Source organism: Saccopteryx bilineata, chromosome 4 (assembly GCF_036850765.1).
Source record: "Saccopteryx bilineata isolate mSacBil1 chromosome 4, mSacBil1_pri_phased_curated, whole genome shotgun sequence".
NCBI classification, from domain to species: Eukaryota; Metazoa; Chordata; class Mammalia; order Chiroptera; family Emballonuridae; genus Saccopteryx; species Saccopteryx bilineata.
Genome location: NC_089493.1, coordinates 66,539,797 through 66,557,849, shown reverse-complemented (window position 1 = coordinate 66,557,849; position 18,053 = coordinate 66,539,797). Strand labels below are relative to the sequence as shown.

General features: G+C 39.8%; 1 protein-coding gene and 1 non-coding gene across 4 annotated transcripts in view; one reads left to right on the top strand and one right to left on the bottom strand.

Annotated features, from left to right (window-relative positions):
- Positions 1 to 18,053, bottom strand: part of WDR72 (WD repeat domain 72) — a 239,468-nt gene that overhangs the window by 158,609 nt on the left and 62,806 nt on the right. The window lies entirely within an intron of this gene.
- Positions 5,028 to 5,103, top strand: TRNAA-AGC (transfer RNA alanine (anticodon AGC)). Its single transcript has one exon. It is a non-coding gene; the product is annotated as a tRNA-Ala (tRNA).

Below are 18,053 nucleotides of genomic sequence, written 5' to 3'. Positions count from 1 at the left end.
CAGAACTCGTAACTGCAGCATCTGGCAAAATTCACTGTCTCTGAGAGAAATTTCCCTTTGAATATTGGTAACACCATGGATATTTTCTTCTCTTGGGTTTTCTGTGTTTCTTCAAACTATCATATTTTTTAAAGATTTTAAGAATTCTTTGGAAATAATTTATTATACTGCAATACTCTTGAAATGTGCCTTATATTATTTTATATATTCATATATATTATTCTATACATAATTCTTACACAGACATGACTATTTTGTGTATTTCTTATTTTTAGTGATAAAAATAGTTTACCTACAACTTGTAAAGTTGTAATCCATTTTCATTTATAGATAACTGATCAGCTGAGCATCTCCTATGTGCCATTCACTGTACCAGATGCTGGCAATAGGGAGTTAACAAGAATAGCTCAATCCTGGTCCCGCTGGAGCTTACTTAAAATGTAATGGTAGCCTGACCAGGCAATGGTACAATGGATAGAACATCAGACTGGGATGCAGAGGTTCCAGGATCAAAACTCCAAGGTCGCCAGCTTGAGCGCAGGCTCATCTGGTTTGAGCAAGGCTAACCAGCTTGAGCCCAAGGTCACTGGCTTGAGCAAGGGGTCACTCAGTCTGCTGTAGCCCCCCGGTCAAGGCACATATGAGAAAGCAATCAATGAACAACTATGGTGCCACAACAAAGAATTGATGCTCCAAATATTTTTCCCTTCCTGTCTGTCTGTCCCTCTCTGTCCCTCTCTCTGTCTCTGTCACAAAGTAAAAAACATAATGGTAGTGCAGAGGCAAAAAACATCTGAAAATAAATTTGCTATTTAAAATAAGACATAAGCTATTTTCACTACAAACTAATATTTATTCTAACAAAATATTGAACATGTGGTTTTGTGAACAATAGTTTCCATCATGATTAATTTTATAATACTTGAAAAATAATATTTTGTTTCAAAGAACTGGTTGTAACCCAAATGTGACAAAAAGAGTGGTTAAAGTAGTCAATTTCTTTAAGAGTTATCATAGACAAATAAGTAAATTACATATTAAAAATAACTTCATTTTCTAAATTCAGGACAACAGTGTTTGAAAGCCCTCAGTCAAACCACTGACGGTGAATAGATAGGGATTCCCATGTGTGCCAGTTATTAATTTAATGTCTCTTAGTTCCAAAGCCACCTTTCACTGCCTGCTCTAGAAAATGAATATGGTCTCTTTAAATATTTTTCTTTTAACAGCTGTTGCGGCGTTAATTTTTGTGGATAAAAGGTGCTGGAAAGATCTGTAGAAGAAAGGACTTTTTCTTCTCCGTTCTGGGATGCTCTCTTGCAGCAGCCAGACTCCTGCCATACATGACAGCCAGCAGCTTCCCCGGGGACACCCTTTGGATGGTTTTATAATAGAGTGCCTCCAGGGAGACATCTTGCAATGAACAGCTTTCCGTAGTACCCTAGAGGGCATATTTCTGGCAACACCAAACCACATCACAGCATCTTCTCTACTATCCAGTGACCACAGCTGTGAGATCTCCAGTGAGGTCAGGATCTTAGCCCTGGGAAAGACCTATGTCTCGGGCAGCCCAGCTCAGCTCTACAGGTAGTGGTAGCTCCTTAATCTGCTATTCCTATATCTTTAGTTTTCATTAACCAATCCCTGATCCTCTTAATTCTTTATGCTAAAGTTTCTCTGCTCAAATTACTGTGTCAATTCTCTCTCCTGATTAGACCCTAATTAATATATGTAATAAATCACTTCCAATGCAAAATGTTTCTTTAAATATATCCCTAAAATTATGAAACTTGGCCCTGGATGGTTGGCCCAGCAGTAGAGAGTTGGCCTGATGTGTGGAAGTCCTGGGTTCAATTCCTGGTCAGGGCAAACAGGAGAAGTGATCATCTGCTTCTCCACCCCTCCCCCATCTCTCTCTTTCTCTTCCCCTCCAGCAGTCATGGCTCCTCGAATGGTTTGAGCAAGTTGACCCCAGGCACTGAGAATGGGTCCATGGCTTCACCTCAGGTTCTAAAGTGGCTTGGCTGCTAAGCAACGGAGCAGTGACCCCAGATGGGTGAAGTATCATCCCATAGGGGACTTGCTGGGTGGATCCTGTTTGGGGCACATATGGGAGTCTGTCTCACTGAAATGTTGAATAGTCTAGAGAGAGAAAATAATTTAAAAAATGAAAAGCCTAGCCCCTTGTGGCACAGTGGATAGAGCATCAACCCGGAATGCTGAGGTCGCTGGTTTGAAACCCTAGGCATGCCTGGTCAAGTCACGTACAACAAGCAAGCAGTGAACAGTTGGTATTTCTCACTACCCACCTCTCTTCTCTCTGTAAAATCAATAAATAAAATCTTTTTTAAAAATGCAGAGACAGGCCCTGGCCGGTTGGCTCAGCGGTAGAGCGTCAGCCTGGCGTGCAGGGGACCCGGGTTCGATTCCCGGCCAGGGCACATAGGAGAAGCGCCCATTTGCTTCTCCACCTCCCCCCCCTCCTTCCTCTCTGTCTCTCTCTTCCCCTCCCGCAGCGGAGGCTCCATTAGAGCAACGATGGCCCGGGCGCTGGGGATGGCTCCTTGGCCTCTGCCCCAGGCGCTGGAGTGGCTCTGGTCGCGGCAGAGCGACGCCCCGGAGGGGCAGAGCATCACCCCCTGGTGGGCAGAGCATAGCCCCTGGTGGGCGTGCCGGGTGGATCCCGGTCGGGCGCATGCGGGAGTCTGTCTGACTGTCTCTCCCCGTTTCCAGCTTCAGAAAAATACAAAAAAAAAAAAATGCAGAGACAAAGGAAGTGATGAGAAGGAAGGAAGAGGGAAGGATAGAGAAAGAGAGAGAGGAAAAGAAGGAGGGAGATGGATGGAGAGAGGCAGGGGAGGAGAGAAAAAGAGAGAGAGTTTCAACTTTCTAGTTTTGTTCTCTTGAGGGGGTGACATGTTCACAAAACCATACAGGTTTCGAGTGTACAATTCAATAAAACATCATCTGCATACTTCATCATGCACCCACTGCCCCATGCAGAGGCTCTTTCTATCCCCATTTCCCCCATTTCCCCACCTCCGCCTATTTCCCCACCCCCAGTTCTTCCCTGAGGTCTCTGCAACAATACACGCTTACATCCTTTACAACAAATGACTCCTTCTCATAAAACCAACTTCTTTTGGCCTTGACAGTTTGCTAGCTACTTAAAGGGCCCAGATAAAGAGGGAACAGAGAAGATGATTCTACTGTTGTAAAGGTCAAGTTTGAAGACATTCAAAGAGACATGCAAAGTTAACATTAACATGCAGAGATCAGAGCAGAGAGACAAAGGCTTAAGCACTATCAGCACAAAACCTTTACCAGTTTCTGTACATAAAGAAGAAAGGAGGAAGATTCAGAAACTGTTGGAAATCAGTATGTTGCTAAAATACAGTTGTACTTTAAATGCATTTTGATGGTCAATATTTATAGTGTACATACAGGTTTTATTTTTGTTTGTTTGTTTTAGTGTGAGAGAGAGAGACAGGACAGGGAGATGAGAAGCATCAAGTCATAGTTGTGGCACCTTAGTTATTCATTGATTGCTTTCTTATACGTGCCTTGACCAGAGGGTTCCAGCTGAGCCTGTGACCCCTTGCTTAAGCCAGTGACCTTGGGCTTCAAGCCAGCGACCATGGGTTCAAGCCAGTAACTTCTGGCCTCAAGCCAGTGACCATGGGTCATTGTCTATGATCCCATGTGCAAGTTGGTGACTCCAGCTCAAGCTGGTGAGCCTGCACTCTAGTTAGCGACCTCAGAATTTTGAATCTGGGTCTTCAGCATCCCAGGTCGATGCTCTATCTACTGCCTGGTCAGGCTTGTTTTGTTGTTAAATAGGGCAAATAATCACTTTGTATTGTGCCTCTTATGGAATCGAATTTTTGAAGTATCAAGCTATGTTAAAGGAAGAAATGCACCACGAACAATGCTGCCTTCAGTTGTGACAGAAGAGCAAAGCTGACAGTAAGGAGAGCACTTTTAGTTGATCAAACATGCCTTTTCTTGTATCAGACCTGAATATCTACATGAGGAAAGGGAAGAAGGAATAATTAATAGTCTACACGTTGATTTCCTCCAACCACCAGAAGTTGTGCCCTTAATCTTTTTGCCTTGTAATTTGCCTACATATTTAATATTTGCTGTCTTCTATCTAAACATTATTTCACAATGAAAGTATCACAGTCTACTATCAATTAATGAATGGCTTTAAATTATATATTTAAAAGTCCAAGCCAGACAAATTTTATATCCCAACTTAATAATAGGTTTGCTAAATCTGTAAAAAAAAAAAAAAAAAAGCAATTATTTTTATTCCAAAAAGGACAAATATGGTTAAAAAGAAATCATAGTCACTTGATGAATCCATCTACAAATGACCAGAAGTAAATTAAGATTCAAACACAATTCCCAAAATAATTAATGTATTATCACATTATACAAAACATTTTATTAACTTTTAATTAAGTTAAAAAATTATACATAAATACATTTGAGACAGTAATTATCTTACTATATAATTCATGGTGCTTGTCCCCAGAAGACTATTATAGAAATTGTGTTGCTACAGGAATATAAAACCCTCCCAGTCCCCTAAAATCACATATATTGTTAACCAACAAAAGTTTCAGACAAAAGTAAAACATTTCCTATTACATATTCTGCTTATTATGGTATTGTGAGAAAATCGAAAAAAAATAATTCCTATTATGTGACAAGAGTGAATGAATATAAATTGCATTTTACACAAACAAACAACACATTATATATTAGAGAGGTCTTTTTCTACATTAGGCTGGCATTTTCAAACTGAATTCACCATGATATTGGGCAATTATTAAGAGGATCAGAGGCAGATTTAACAGTGGGCTATCCAGTGTGCACCCTGGGCCCCAACTTCTGAGGGGCCCCACAAAACCCCAACTCTACATTTTTTTCTAATGACACCGTTTGGTTTCATATGTGCAATTTTAACATTTCATATGTGCATAATATATAATATTTTTATTTATTTAAAAATATAGTTGGCCCTGGCCGGTTGGCTCAGTGGTAGAGCGTCGGCCTAGCATGCGGAAGTCCCGGGTTCGATTCCCGGCCAGGGCACACAGGAGAAGCGCCCATCTGCTTCTCCACCCCTCCCCCTCTCTTTCCTCTCTGTCTCTCTCTTCCCCTCCCGCAGCCGGGGCTCCATTGGAGCAGAGATGGCCCGGGAGCCATGGCCTCTGCCTCAGGCGCTGGATTGGCTCTGGTCGCAACAGAGCGACGCCCGGGATGGGCAGAGCATTGCCCCCTGGTGGGCGTGCCAGGTGGATCCCAGTCTGTCTGACTGCCTCCCCCTTTCCAGCTTCGGAAAAATACTATATATATATATATATATATATATATATATATATATATATATATATATGATTAACATGTATTTTTATTTTCTCTCTCTTATTTTTTAAGGCGCCCAATATTTTCTTCTGCACCTGGGGCCTCAACCGACCTTAATCCGCCTCTGAAGAGGACGGTGATATTTCAAAATGATTCTCTCTAAAACAGAACAAACTAAAAATTTGCCTCACCTACTGAATTTAGCAGTCAAATTCACTAAATCAGATTCCAACAAATCAGCTGACTGATAGCTGTAATCAAATTTCACATATCAAGAAATATGACCACTGGGTCTGTTGTAAGATTTATCATTTATGTCCTTCATGTGTAGAAGAAGATAAATTTTTTTCTTGCTTCACTCTTGCTTTCATTGTTTTGCTCATAAAAGTGTATGAAGATCGTCTTGGTGCTCCTTTTCTAACAAAACCATTTCAGTTACTGCATCTTACTCCAGAAAATGTATAGCTGATGGGGGTTCTGACCAGGAACAGGGGATCCTAGAAGTATCAAACTTGGCTAAGTAGAAAATAATGGTGGGGGGTGGAAGGGAATAAATCTGAAAATATTAAATTAGGCATAAAGGCACATACTTTCATTTCTAAATATATCTGAATATAATAAATTCAGCTGTAACATAGACTATTGGGGATGAGGCTCATTTTCTTCTACAAAGGTCCTAATATGATAAACTCAAATTGGCTTTGCATCAACCTTCTCTACTTTAAGGGTTTATAGAATACACTTTGACCAAGTCCCTGACTACCATGACCTTAACCCCAGCTCTGCCACTGCCTCCAGCACATTCAGAGCAAAGCTGGGATGTATCAACTGAGCCACACTCAGTCCTCACATCTAATTTTGACCATTGACCTCCAGAAGAACAAAATAAAGGGGAAGGGGTGAGGAGGAATAAAAAATAGGAATCAAAACACATAGAGCTTTAGAGTCGTTGAGATGTATAGAAGGAATACAAAGAATGCATTAATTTTAAAGGAGACTTTTCTGGATAAGGCATTTGTTTATTAAATACTCCTTCTGAAACATGCACTAACACCACAGAATCTACTAGGTTAATTTTTAAGCTCACTCTAAACTTAATATAATTTACAACCACTTTAAGAGGTGAATGTTTACAGAAAAGAGTTTCTGCATTATGATGTAATGTTTAAACATTAAAATTATATAAAAACTTTATATTTACCTATTAATTACAAAACAAAAAAGTATTGAAAATATCATTAATTTTGTTGTTTGAATTTTTTATACCAGGCATGCTCAGTGTTCAATTTTACAATATTTCAAAAACAGATCTTTTCTCTCCTCATGCTCTTGGTTGCACATTAAGTTCCTTGGGAGAGATTTGATTTTATCATTTATTCACTTTTGTGTCAATTAATTGAATTAGTTAACTATCCTGCTGCATTGATCTGGAACTTTGCCTGGAAAGAGGAAGAGAATTTGAAAAAGAAAAATTGGGGTACAGTCTCCTGAATAAGGTCCTGGATGAAATGGAAAGACAACAATATTTTAACTGGAATTAGTGTCCCCTTGGGAAAAGGCGTGGTTTCCTTTAGACAAATAATGGCAACCAAAGCTCCAGCAGGCATGTCAGGGTTTTGGTTTGAAAGCACCAACTCCTGGTGTTCCCTCACTACAGTCCTGGCTTCCCAGTGCCACTTGTAAAACTTCATAAAATGTTTCTGCTCTCAGTGTCCCAAAAGGCTTCGCCCATCTCTCCACTATCCTGTTCCATGGACTCACTTGCCCAGGGGAATCTCAAGGGACTATCCTACCTAAGCACCAATATGACAAGCAGGATACTAAAAATAATCACTCATTACCTTCATCCTTATATGACTCTTTTTCTTGTAAATATAATGGAATAGCACCCCAGTGATTATATTATTTCATGTCAAATAAGGACACTTATTTGACATGAAATAATAAAGGTTTCTAAACAGTTGGTTTAGAAAGATATAATAAAGGTTTCTAAACAGTTGACTTTAAAATGAGGACATTACTCAGGTGGCCAGGCCTAATTAGGCGAGCCCTTTAAAAACACTTTTCTCCTGCTGGTGGAAGAAAGAAAAGTCAGAGTGATTTAAAGCACAAGAAATATTCAAAGTACCATTACTGGCTTTGAAGATGGAGGAGGCCTGGTACAAGGAACAGAGAGGACTCTGGGAGCTGAGATTGACAGCTTGCTGATAGCCAGCAAAGACCTCAGACCCACAACCATAAAGGCTAAATTCTGTCATGGACTTGCATGAGCATAGATGTAGATACTTCCCCTGAGCTTCCAGTTAAGAACCCAGTTGGCTGCTATCTTGACTTGTACCCTGCGAGAACCTAATTGAGTTTGTCTGGACTTCTAACTTACAGAGCTGTGACATAGCAAATGAATGTTGTTTTACGCTGCTCAACTTGCGGTGATGTTTTACACAACAATAGGAAAATAATACTACTAGAACTTGCAGCAGTACCTTTCTTCTGCACCACAGATTGAGATCTCTTTTATTCTTTTTTCACTATTTTATGTAAGAAATCCTGCCTCTTTAACAAAATAACTAAGCACATAAATGAAGAAAATAATAAATACAAACAAGTGTGAAACCTGATTAGACAGTACAGAGAATAAACCCAGGAAATAATATAGAGAGTGCATGCAGCAGCATACAGAAGAGAAACAATCTGAGAAATAGCAGCTATTGGCCATCAGTGCAGTTACTGGCCTACCATGTAAGGGCAAGGATGGAGAGAGAGAGAGAGAGAGAGAAGAAGAACATTGATGATGTAGTGATTTCAGACAAGTCAAATACCTGCAACCCAAAGAATGACAATCGAGCCCTGGCCGGTTGGCTCAGCGGTAGAGCGTCGGCCTAGCGTGCGGAGGACCCGGGTTCGATTCCCGGCCAGGGCACATAGGAGAAGCGCCCATTTGCTTCTCCACCCCTCCGCCGCGCTTTCCTCTCTGTCTCTCTCTTCCCCTCCCGCAGCCAAGGCTCCATTGGAGCAAAGATGGCCCGGGCGCTGGGCATGGCTCTGTGGCCTCTGCCTCAGGCGCTAGAGTGGCTCTGGTCGCAATATGGCGACGCCCAGGATGGGCAGAGCATCGCCCCCTGGGGGGCAGAGCACCGCCCCTGGTGGGCGTGCCGGGTGGATCCCGGTCGGGCGCATGCGGGAGTCTGTCTGACTGTCTCTCCCTGTTTCCAGCTTCAGAAAAATGAAAAAAAAAAAAAAAAAAAAAAAAGAATGACAATCGAACTTGGGAAGGAGGTAACCTCAAAAGGAACAGTTCCATTGGAGTGGTGTAGGTGGAAGCCAGATTACAATGTGTTAAATAAATGAAGCAAGAAAACAAAGATAGTGTATAGATGGAATTTTGTAGAAAACTATCAATTACTTTGAGGAAAAGGAGAGAGAAAGATAATAGAAGTCCACAATTCTACATCCAAAACATTTAGGACCACGGGTTTTTAGAATCCAGGATTTTACAGATTTTGGAGATAATGCACATATGTATATATTATAACAGCTAAAGCAGAGTCTGGGAGAGCAGACGGTAATCAGACATGTCATATATCTGCACTGAAAATTAAAAAGATATTTGGATTTGGGACAGTGAGATAAAGAAGGTTTGTTTGTATTGCTATACTACAAACTAAAAAATAATTTTTTATTTTAAATTGTGGATAAAAATATGTGGACTTGTATTTAAAAGAATTGGTAGATAGGAGGCCAGACCTAATGAAAGAGATATTTCAGATAAGTTGGTAGAATGTTGTTTTGCAGAATACAGGATATCTCTCATGCATTTGACTTCTTATAGCCACAGAGGTAAGCTAAATCATTTAATTTCAAACCCTCAATTTTTCTGATTATTTTGTTTATGTCATTTATGATTAGAATGCAATGTATTGAAGATTCTTTTAGGTCCACTGCTTTAACAAACGCACAACTTCCTTTATAAAATCACTGTTGAGGAGTATCTTTGCCAACAGACCAGTCTGGGAAAATAATCATGGATGTAAAAAATGAAGATGAAAACATAGGGAACATGTAACAGCATGATTTTCAAACTACACTTACAGTTGATACTTCAGGAAGGAAGTAAAAACAATAAATAAATAAATGTGATGACTAATGAAGGTTACATCTCCAGTGTAAATCACAGATTAAAAGTAAATTATTTTGTCAAATCTTATTCCAGTTCTTTCTTTTTAATCTTAACTTATAAATATTTTTAATTTTGATCTATTAGGATAAAGTACAATTCATTTAACTAAATTTACAAAAACAACTTAGTATCTGTTCAACTAACAAACTCACTGTAATATTATATCTATGTCCCTCAGTGGGCTTCTGGTACTGTGATGTCCAAGCCCCTTGCCTTCCCAGTGACCTAAAAGCAGAATGGAACTACTTACACTTGAATGTGAAGTGGACTGGGGAAAATAGCAGGCCAATTCATGCCTCGGACTTTTTGACAAGGCTGAGATGAGCAACCAACATTTTTTGTAGCACACAAGATAAAATCTGACAACATTCTCAGTCAAATTCTCTGCTCATCACTCCCAAGCCTAGAACTTGATCTTTGGATTTGTTTTTACCTGATTCATCCCTAGAAACACAAAAGATCTTTCACATCAAATTCTAACAAGAAAGTGAATGGTACAAGTTGGATACTATTGATACACTCAGATGAATCAAGTACATCCAATATCCTTTCTCTCGCAGCCCAATCAAAGAATCTGCTTTCCCGTAGAATAACAATCATTACAGTCCACTGAGTCTTGCTTTTCCAATCGTTTGTGTGGCAGCTGGCTACTGGGAAGTTGCTAGGGAATTGAAAGGAGGCAGCATGGGGAGGGGCAGATGGCTCCTTTGGGTTTATTTTGCCAAACATGGCAGCTGTGAAACCCACTAACGTTCCAAATGTCCCTATAAAATGCTGACAGAAGGGGGCCAAACCAAGGAGGAGCCACAGAGCAGCCATGCTGACATGTTCCTCTTTCTCCTGCTGTAGAATAAACCCCATGAACATTAAATGCAGATATGTAACAAACACATCCAGCCAGCACTTGATCCAGAAGTGTAATCAGACTGCAGGAGTCAGCTAAAACTGATTACAAAGACTTTCTTGACTAAAGTAAAACGCAGGAAGACAGCAACTGACAAAGGAAACAATAAGGGCAGAGAAGGATGCAATTTAATTGGTCAAAGTAATTGTAAGAGCAGAAAATATTTATTTGCATAATTAGAATGAAATTGTCTGCTGTTCATATTTGATTCTGAGCATGCAAAATGTTCCAGAGACATCCTAGAAATACCACAATAACATGCCTAACAGATATTAAGATGCCAGAGATTTTTTAAAAAATGGTGAAATTGAGTAATTCTTTAATTAAAATGTATGTACACACACACACACACACACACACACATCTTGTATATGTTTTACCAGATAAATATTAATCATATACTGCAGAATTTTAAAAATAAGTCAGGGGTTATCTAAAAACAATATACAAGCATGTTCATATAAATTACAGTTCTGTAATAAAATATAGCTAATTTTTCAAATGTTTAAACTCATAAAGATTGAGAGATAAGCATACCCAAATTTGGGAAAAGGAAATTACTTGTGCTTCCTTTGTTAGTAGCCTTTCAATATGACATCTGGATTTTAAACAGCACAGCAGAAACTACCCCATGCAGATCTTTTATTTCCTTGAATTTTTCTACATCCTTGGAATTTACTCACTTTAAAAAACTTGTAAAATTGTCAGATCAAATGAACATTTATGCAGTTTCACTGAAGCAGAGGTCCATGTTCCCTAGATGGAATTACAGAATACTCTTGTGTTTGGGGAGGAGGAGAATGTGTTCATGCTTGGTGGGTGAATGTGCATGTGTGTACACATGTGCATGGAAAAGTGTCCACCAAGACTTTGTATCAAATTTTTTTTAAATTATACAATAAAACTTATATGCATCTCTTCAGAGACCCAGTGTTAATTGTTGTATTTAACTTGGTTGAAAATAAGGTTAAATTTTTATAATTGTATTTTTTCTCTGGTATGAAAAAAGGGGGGGCCCAACATGCTCTGCTCTGGAGAGCATGATGGCATACTCCCCTATGTCCCCAAATTGCAGACCTACCAGGAGCGTAATAAGTACTCCTTGCTGCTAGGCTCTCACCTTCTGGAGACTGCAGATCACAACTCCAGCCCGATTCTCCTCATCCTCCAAAGAGGAACTGGAAACACCAGCTCCTGCCTGACCTTGTTGGGCAGATAAAATATATTATGCTCACTTTGTTAAAGATGGTGCTGCCCACGTGGAACCCCATCACCCAGGTGATTGCTTGGGATGGGCGTGATTATGTTAATATGTGTTGGGGAGGGGCTTTTGCGCCAAAAGGTTTTAAAAGAGAAGAGTGATTACGTTCTAGAACAGGGGTCCCCAAACTACGGCCCGCAGGCCGCATGCGGCCCCCTGAGGCCATTTACCCAGCCCCCGCCACACCTCCGGAAGGGGCACCTCTTTCATTGGTGGTCAGTGAGAGGAGCACATTGACCATCTCATTAGCCAAAAGCAGGCCCATAGTTCCCATTGAAATACTGGTCAGTTTGTTGATTTAAATTTACTTGTTCTTTATTTTAAATATTGTATTTGTTCCCATTTTGTTTTTTTTACTTTAAAATAAGATATGTGCAGTGTGCATAGGGATTTGTTCATAGTTTTTTTTATAGTCCGACCCTCCAATGGTCTGAGGGACAGTGAACTGGCCCCCTGTGTAAAAAGTTTGGGGACCCCTGTTCTAGGAGAAGCCCATGCTATAGGGGACCAGAAAAAGGCCATGTGGAGGAGGCCAAGAGAAGCAGCCAAGATGGTGGAATGCTGAGGGAGAAGCCAGTTTGTGTAGAGAGAAGGAGATAGAGAACAGAGGTGAATGGGGCTGGTGAGCTAGAAACTTTGATTCTAGGAAACTCAGATAAGTCAGTAGTTTTGTGAGCATTGAACGAGTGGATTTTGGAGCCCAGTGTGTGTTTTTACTTGCCCACCAGGTGCAAGCTAGGATTAAAGCTAACGGTCCACCAGTTCTTGGCTCTGTTGTTTCATTACCATCTGTCTGAATCAAATGCGAACCTGCATGGGTCAGCCGGCTGTGATGGTGGCCGTGGCTACTGGCCTTACAGACCTATTCTCCCCTACTGTATTACCACTGAGTAATTCTGACACATTAAAAATCTTTGAGATTACTAGAAGTTCCTAAACTTTTTCAGTGAGATGAACCCCTTCAGCAGGTTGGGAAAAACTGTTATAAAGTACTGCACCCCAGATTCTGAAAGGCACCATACCTCACTTCATCGAGTTCACGTAGAGACATCCAGTCCAGATAAATTTTGAAGAGTTTTATTGAAGGAGGAAATTTTAAATATGCCTGCCGCATATGGCTGACACAGGGCATCTGCAGGCCCAAATCATGCATTCCCCAATACATTTCAGGGGCTGTTTATATACCCTTGATCACACATGGGCGGGGGAGAGCATGACATTATGGCACAATCATTAACAAGATTATAACATTTCTCTAGGGAATACACAGAAACATTAAGACTTTCAAGGTAACACAATCAAAGATATTTACAAATCTTTCAGGGTTCATCTTCCCTCACTAGCCTAGAGGTATTTTATTCTCAAGATTCCAGGAAAGGGAGGAACTACAGTCAATGTAGGGTGGTATGTAAATTCTGCCTCCTATTGAAAAAGAAGTTTCTCGGTTAACCTTTATTTTAGATTTAAAACAAAATGACTCAAGAACAAGAAGTTTCTTGTAAGCCAGAAACTGCTACATTCTTCTCCCTCCCCTCCTCAAAGGAGGGACGGGACAGGAAAACCTGACAGGAAAGTCTGACCTTTCCTCCCAGAATATCAATATTAATTTGCAGCTTTTTGGTACCTTACAACAAAACAATGAACACTTTTTCACAATATTGGTTTAAAATGTTGCTAATAAAATGCATATGATCATAAAGGATATTAAATATATATATATATATATATATATATATATATTTGTATTTTTCCGAAGCTGAAAACGGGGAGAGACAGTCAGACAGACTCCCGCATGCACCCGACCAGGATCCACCCGGCACGCCCACCAGGGGTGATGCTCTGCCCACCAGGGGGCGATGCTCTGCCCCTCCAGGGCGTTGCTCTGTCGTGACCAGAGCCACTCTAGCACCTGGGGCAGAGGCCAAGGAGCCATCCCCAGCACCCGGGCCATCTTTGCTCCAATGGAGCCTCGCTGCGGGAGGGGAAGAGAGAGACAGAGAGGAAGGAGAGGGGGAGAGGTGGAGAAGCAGATGGGTGCTTCTCCTGTGTGCCCTGGCCAGGAATCAAACCCGGGACCCCTGCACGCCAGGCCGACGCTCTACCACTGAGCCAACCGGCCAGGGCCACTTATATTGAAATACAATCATCAAAACACTTTAACAAAAACCAAATTTACACACTTCCTTATTAATGTATTGAGTAACAAGAGCTAGTGGTGTGCCTAAAGGTTTATGGCGTGAAAAATATAGTTGGAGACATTGCTGACAACTGTAATGTGATATGAAAATATCTGTGATATCTATTGACCATAAAGTCACAGGTACTGCTAATGCTGCTGTAAAGTGTTCCTTATATTCAAAATGGACAGAAATAATTAATTTCATTCAGAGTTCACAAACCCTTAAAAAGAGACTGTGGATAAGGAGTCAGTGAAAGGAAATGGCTTTCTAAACTCTCTTTACACCTCACCAGGTGTTATATTAGTAATGGAAATATTATACTAATAATTGGATAACCCTTATAAAAGACTTTTGCAATATAAAAATAAATATGACATATGAATATAAGTCTCTATAGATTAATTTAAAAAAAAGATAAAACACTGGAAGTGTAATCTACCAACTGTTAACAAAGATTATCAACAAATGTTGAGATTCTATTGATTTTTTAAAAATGTTGTCATTATATTATCTGTATTTTTTTAGAGGTGAAATTGATATAACATACAATGGACCATTTCAAAATGTACAATTTAGTGACATTTTAGTGCATTTACAATGTTGTACAACCAACAACTTTAGTTTCAAAGCACTTTTATCACCCCTAAAGAACAGTCTGTAGCCATTAAGTAATCACTCCTCATTCTCCACTACTCTCATCTCTTAACGACCACTAATCTGCTTTCTATCTCTATGGATTTGCTTATTCTGGATATAATATATAAAAGAAATCATGCAATCTGTGATCTTTGTGTCTGGCTTCTTTCAGTTAGCATACAGGATTGAAGGCTTATTCAAGTTGGAGAATGTATCAGTACTTCATTCCTTTTTAGGGTTGAATAATATTGCATTGTATATAAATACCACAATTTGTTTATCCACTCATTCATTGATAGACATCTGGGTTGTTTCCATGTTTGGGCTATTATAAAAAATGCCACTGTGAATATACATGTTCCTGTGTGGACACATGTTTCCATTTCCCTGGATCTATGCCTAGGAATGAATTGCAGCTTCATGCAGTAGTTCTATGTTTAACTTTTGAGGAACTGCAGGACTGTTTTCTCCAGTGGCTACACCATTTCATACTCTCACCAGCAATAGAAAGGAGGTCCTATTTCTCCACTTCCTAGGCAAAACCTATTCCTCTGCCTTTTTTTTTTTTTAATTACAAGCATGTTAGTGAATGTAAAGTGCTAATCACATTGTAATTTTGATTTACCTTTCCCTTCTGGCTAATAATGCTAATAATCTTTGTGTGTGCTTGTTGGCCATTTGCATCTTTGAACAAATATCTATTGAAGTCAGATTTGTGATTAAAGAAGATAAATATTAATTAAATTAAAAAAAATATTTTTTTTTCCCACATGTCAGGTGCTGTGCCAGCTTCAGGAACTAAAACAGTGAGCAAGTCAGACGCAATTCTGGTCCTCACAGTATTTTTAGGCTAACGAGGAGGACCAATATAAACTCTGAATTTGCAAGTACAAAAGGGGATGTACATTGTGCTATGGGAGCAAGTACCAAAAACTCTCCCCTATGCTAACTTGTTCCACTTCCGCCTTTCCACCCACCAAGAACTCAGAATACTCATCACTACATTTGGGCATGTTAGCATATACTATACACCACTTTCTTATATGCTGTCCTATATTTTTTTCAAATTATTTCAAAAGTATAAATTTTCCTGATTATATTGAAAACTCTTTAGGGGGGAAGGCCATATGTGATAATTAATATCCTCCACATTTATTTCATCAGAATAAGAAATAATTGTTGATTTCAAGAAGAAGAATGGAGCCAGGGACACTGAAATTTTCAGTACAGACTGGTATGGTAATGTATGAAGAATTTATAATAAGTAATACTTAATATTTCTTTAGTACTAACTGCCATTAGGTGATGGTCAGTTCTTAAGGAATTAGAAGTTGATGGGTGGTGTGGACTGGAAAGGGTAGTACAAAAATCCAAACCCAGAAGTCTCAATCCCAGGGCTCATGGTCATAACTACTGTAGATGCAAACTCCTAATTAACTTTGACAATTGTGAGAACACTTAGTAACTAAATTGCAGATAAAGTTCATACAAGTGTGTACCTCTGAGTGTACACTCACACATGCACACACAAAATACCACAGGAGTCAAAATCCCAAATTATAGTGTAGCTGTGATAACAAGGGCCAAGAGAAAGAAATAAAGATCCAAAAAAAATTATAGGCAGTAAACTGAAAATACACGTCGAGTAATAACATCAAAAACTATTATAATGAAGAAGAAAGGGGCTTAGCAAAGGTGAGTTAGGAAAACTCTCACAAGAGGGTTCCATCTGTAATTTAGCCCAACAAAATAATGTGGCTTTGAGAAAATGAAACACCAGAGAGACTATTACCTGTCTGATGCCACATACCCCAAACCTACCTTTAACATTCATATAATGAAATTTATACTCTGATTGCTCAGACAAGGCAGTTGACACAACATAACTTTACCCTTGTGTCACAAAGGAGTGACTTTGATGAGGAAACCAAGCACAACCGTCCCTCAGACTAACAGAACTGGAAACTAGTGGATTTTTTTTTTTTTTTACAGAGACAGTCAGAGAGAGGGATAGATATGGACAGACGGACAGGAACGGAGAGAGATGAGAAGCATCAATAATCAGTTTTTTGTTGCGACACCTTAGTTGTTCATCGATTGCTTTCTCATATGTGCCTTGATCGCGGGCCTTCAGCAGACCGAGTGACCTCTTGCTGGAGCCAGCGACCTTGGGTCCAAGCTGGTGAGCTTTGCTCAAACCAGATGAGCCCACGCTCAAGCTGGCGACCTCAGGGTCTCAAACCTGGGTCTTCCACATTTCAGTCCAACACTCTACCCACTGCGCCACCGCCTGGTCAGGCAGAAACTAGTGGAATTTTTATAATTTTTATTTTATACACTGTATACTATAAAAAAAGGTGACCAAGTATAATGTGTGAACTGGAAAATTACTTTCCCATGTAGTGATATTGTCTGATGAAGTAAGAATTTAACCACATGTTTCTATTCCATTGAGAAAAATCTAGCTGCACGTTTCTAGGGAACTATGTCCTACATATATCTATACCCTTCACCAGAAATAATGAAAGCCAACAGATATAGCCTAGAAGATTAAACAATGGCTATTTTTTAAAAATATGGCCTATTAGCTATTAGTTGACAAACTTCTAATGATCTTTCTTAATAATTTTATTCTTTTAATTGTCTTTTTTAAGGCTGTGTACTTTGAAACCATAGAACAACAAATGTTTCATTTATATGGCATCATAGTATACTGAATAATTTTCTGCTACTAATTTTACTAAGAAAAATTAATTAAGAGAGAGAAAATTTAACCGCTGTGGTTAAAACAACTCCAAAATGTATCGTCTTCTCTCTTACTTCCTCCATTTCATAGGCACAGGCTTTGTTCCAGTGGCCTGTTTATAAGGTGGTTGTTTTAAAACTCAGAATGTGTTCTCCCACAAAAACCATATCATAAGCAGAGGCTGGGTCCTCAGGCCATGCTAAAGGAGTAAAGCTTCCTGCTCATGGTCACACAGCTCATATTACCTGAGCAAGAACAGGAAGAAACGAACAAAAATAGACTCACATTCACCCTAAATCCTACATAATCATTGACCAAAGACTTCAGCGCCCTTGAACTCCAGGCCCCAAGATGCTTCTGAGATTTCCATAGGTCTCGAATTCATTGTGGATATAATTAATACATATAAATATACCTTCCAAAGTCAGATATGCCCAAGTAGGAGAAAGCCCCGCTCTCCAGCAGACGTCATGAGAAGTGAACTGGAAGATGCCCATAACCTGTGCGGGCATATCTAAGAACTTCCGGAACAGGGGACACAATTTAAAATTCTTTTGGTGACCGTCTTCCCGTGAGCAGAGGAAAGATGGCTCTGAGCAGTGATACCCAGTGTAGGCTCTCCTCCCTTCCTGTCAGCTGTCGCTGCTAGCAGTGCCTGCCACTAACAATCTCCCCGCTTGTAATTGGCTGTTTCCAATCTGTCATCAGAGAAATCAGATGACCAGAGCTGTTAGAACTCCGTGTAAATTGAGAGCCACGCTCTGAGAGATAGA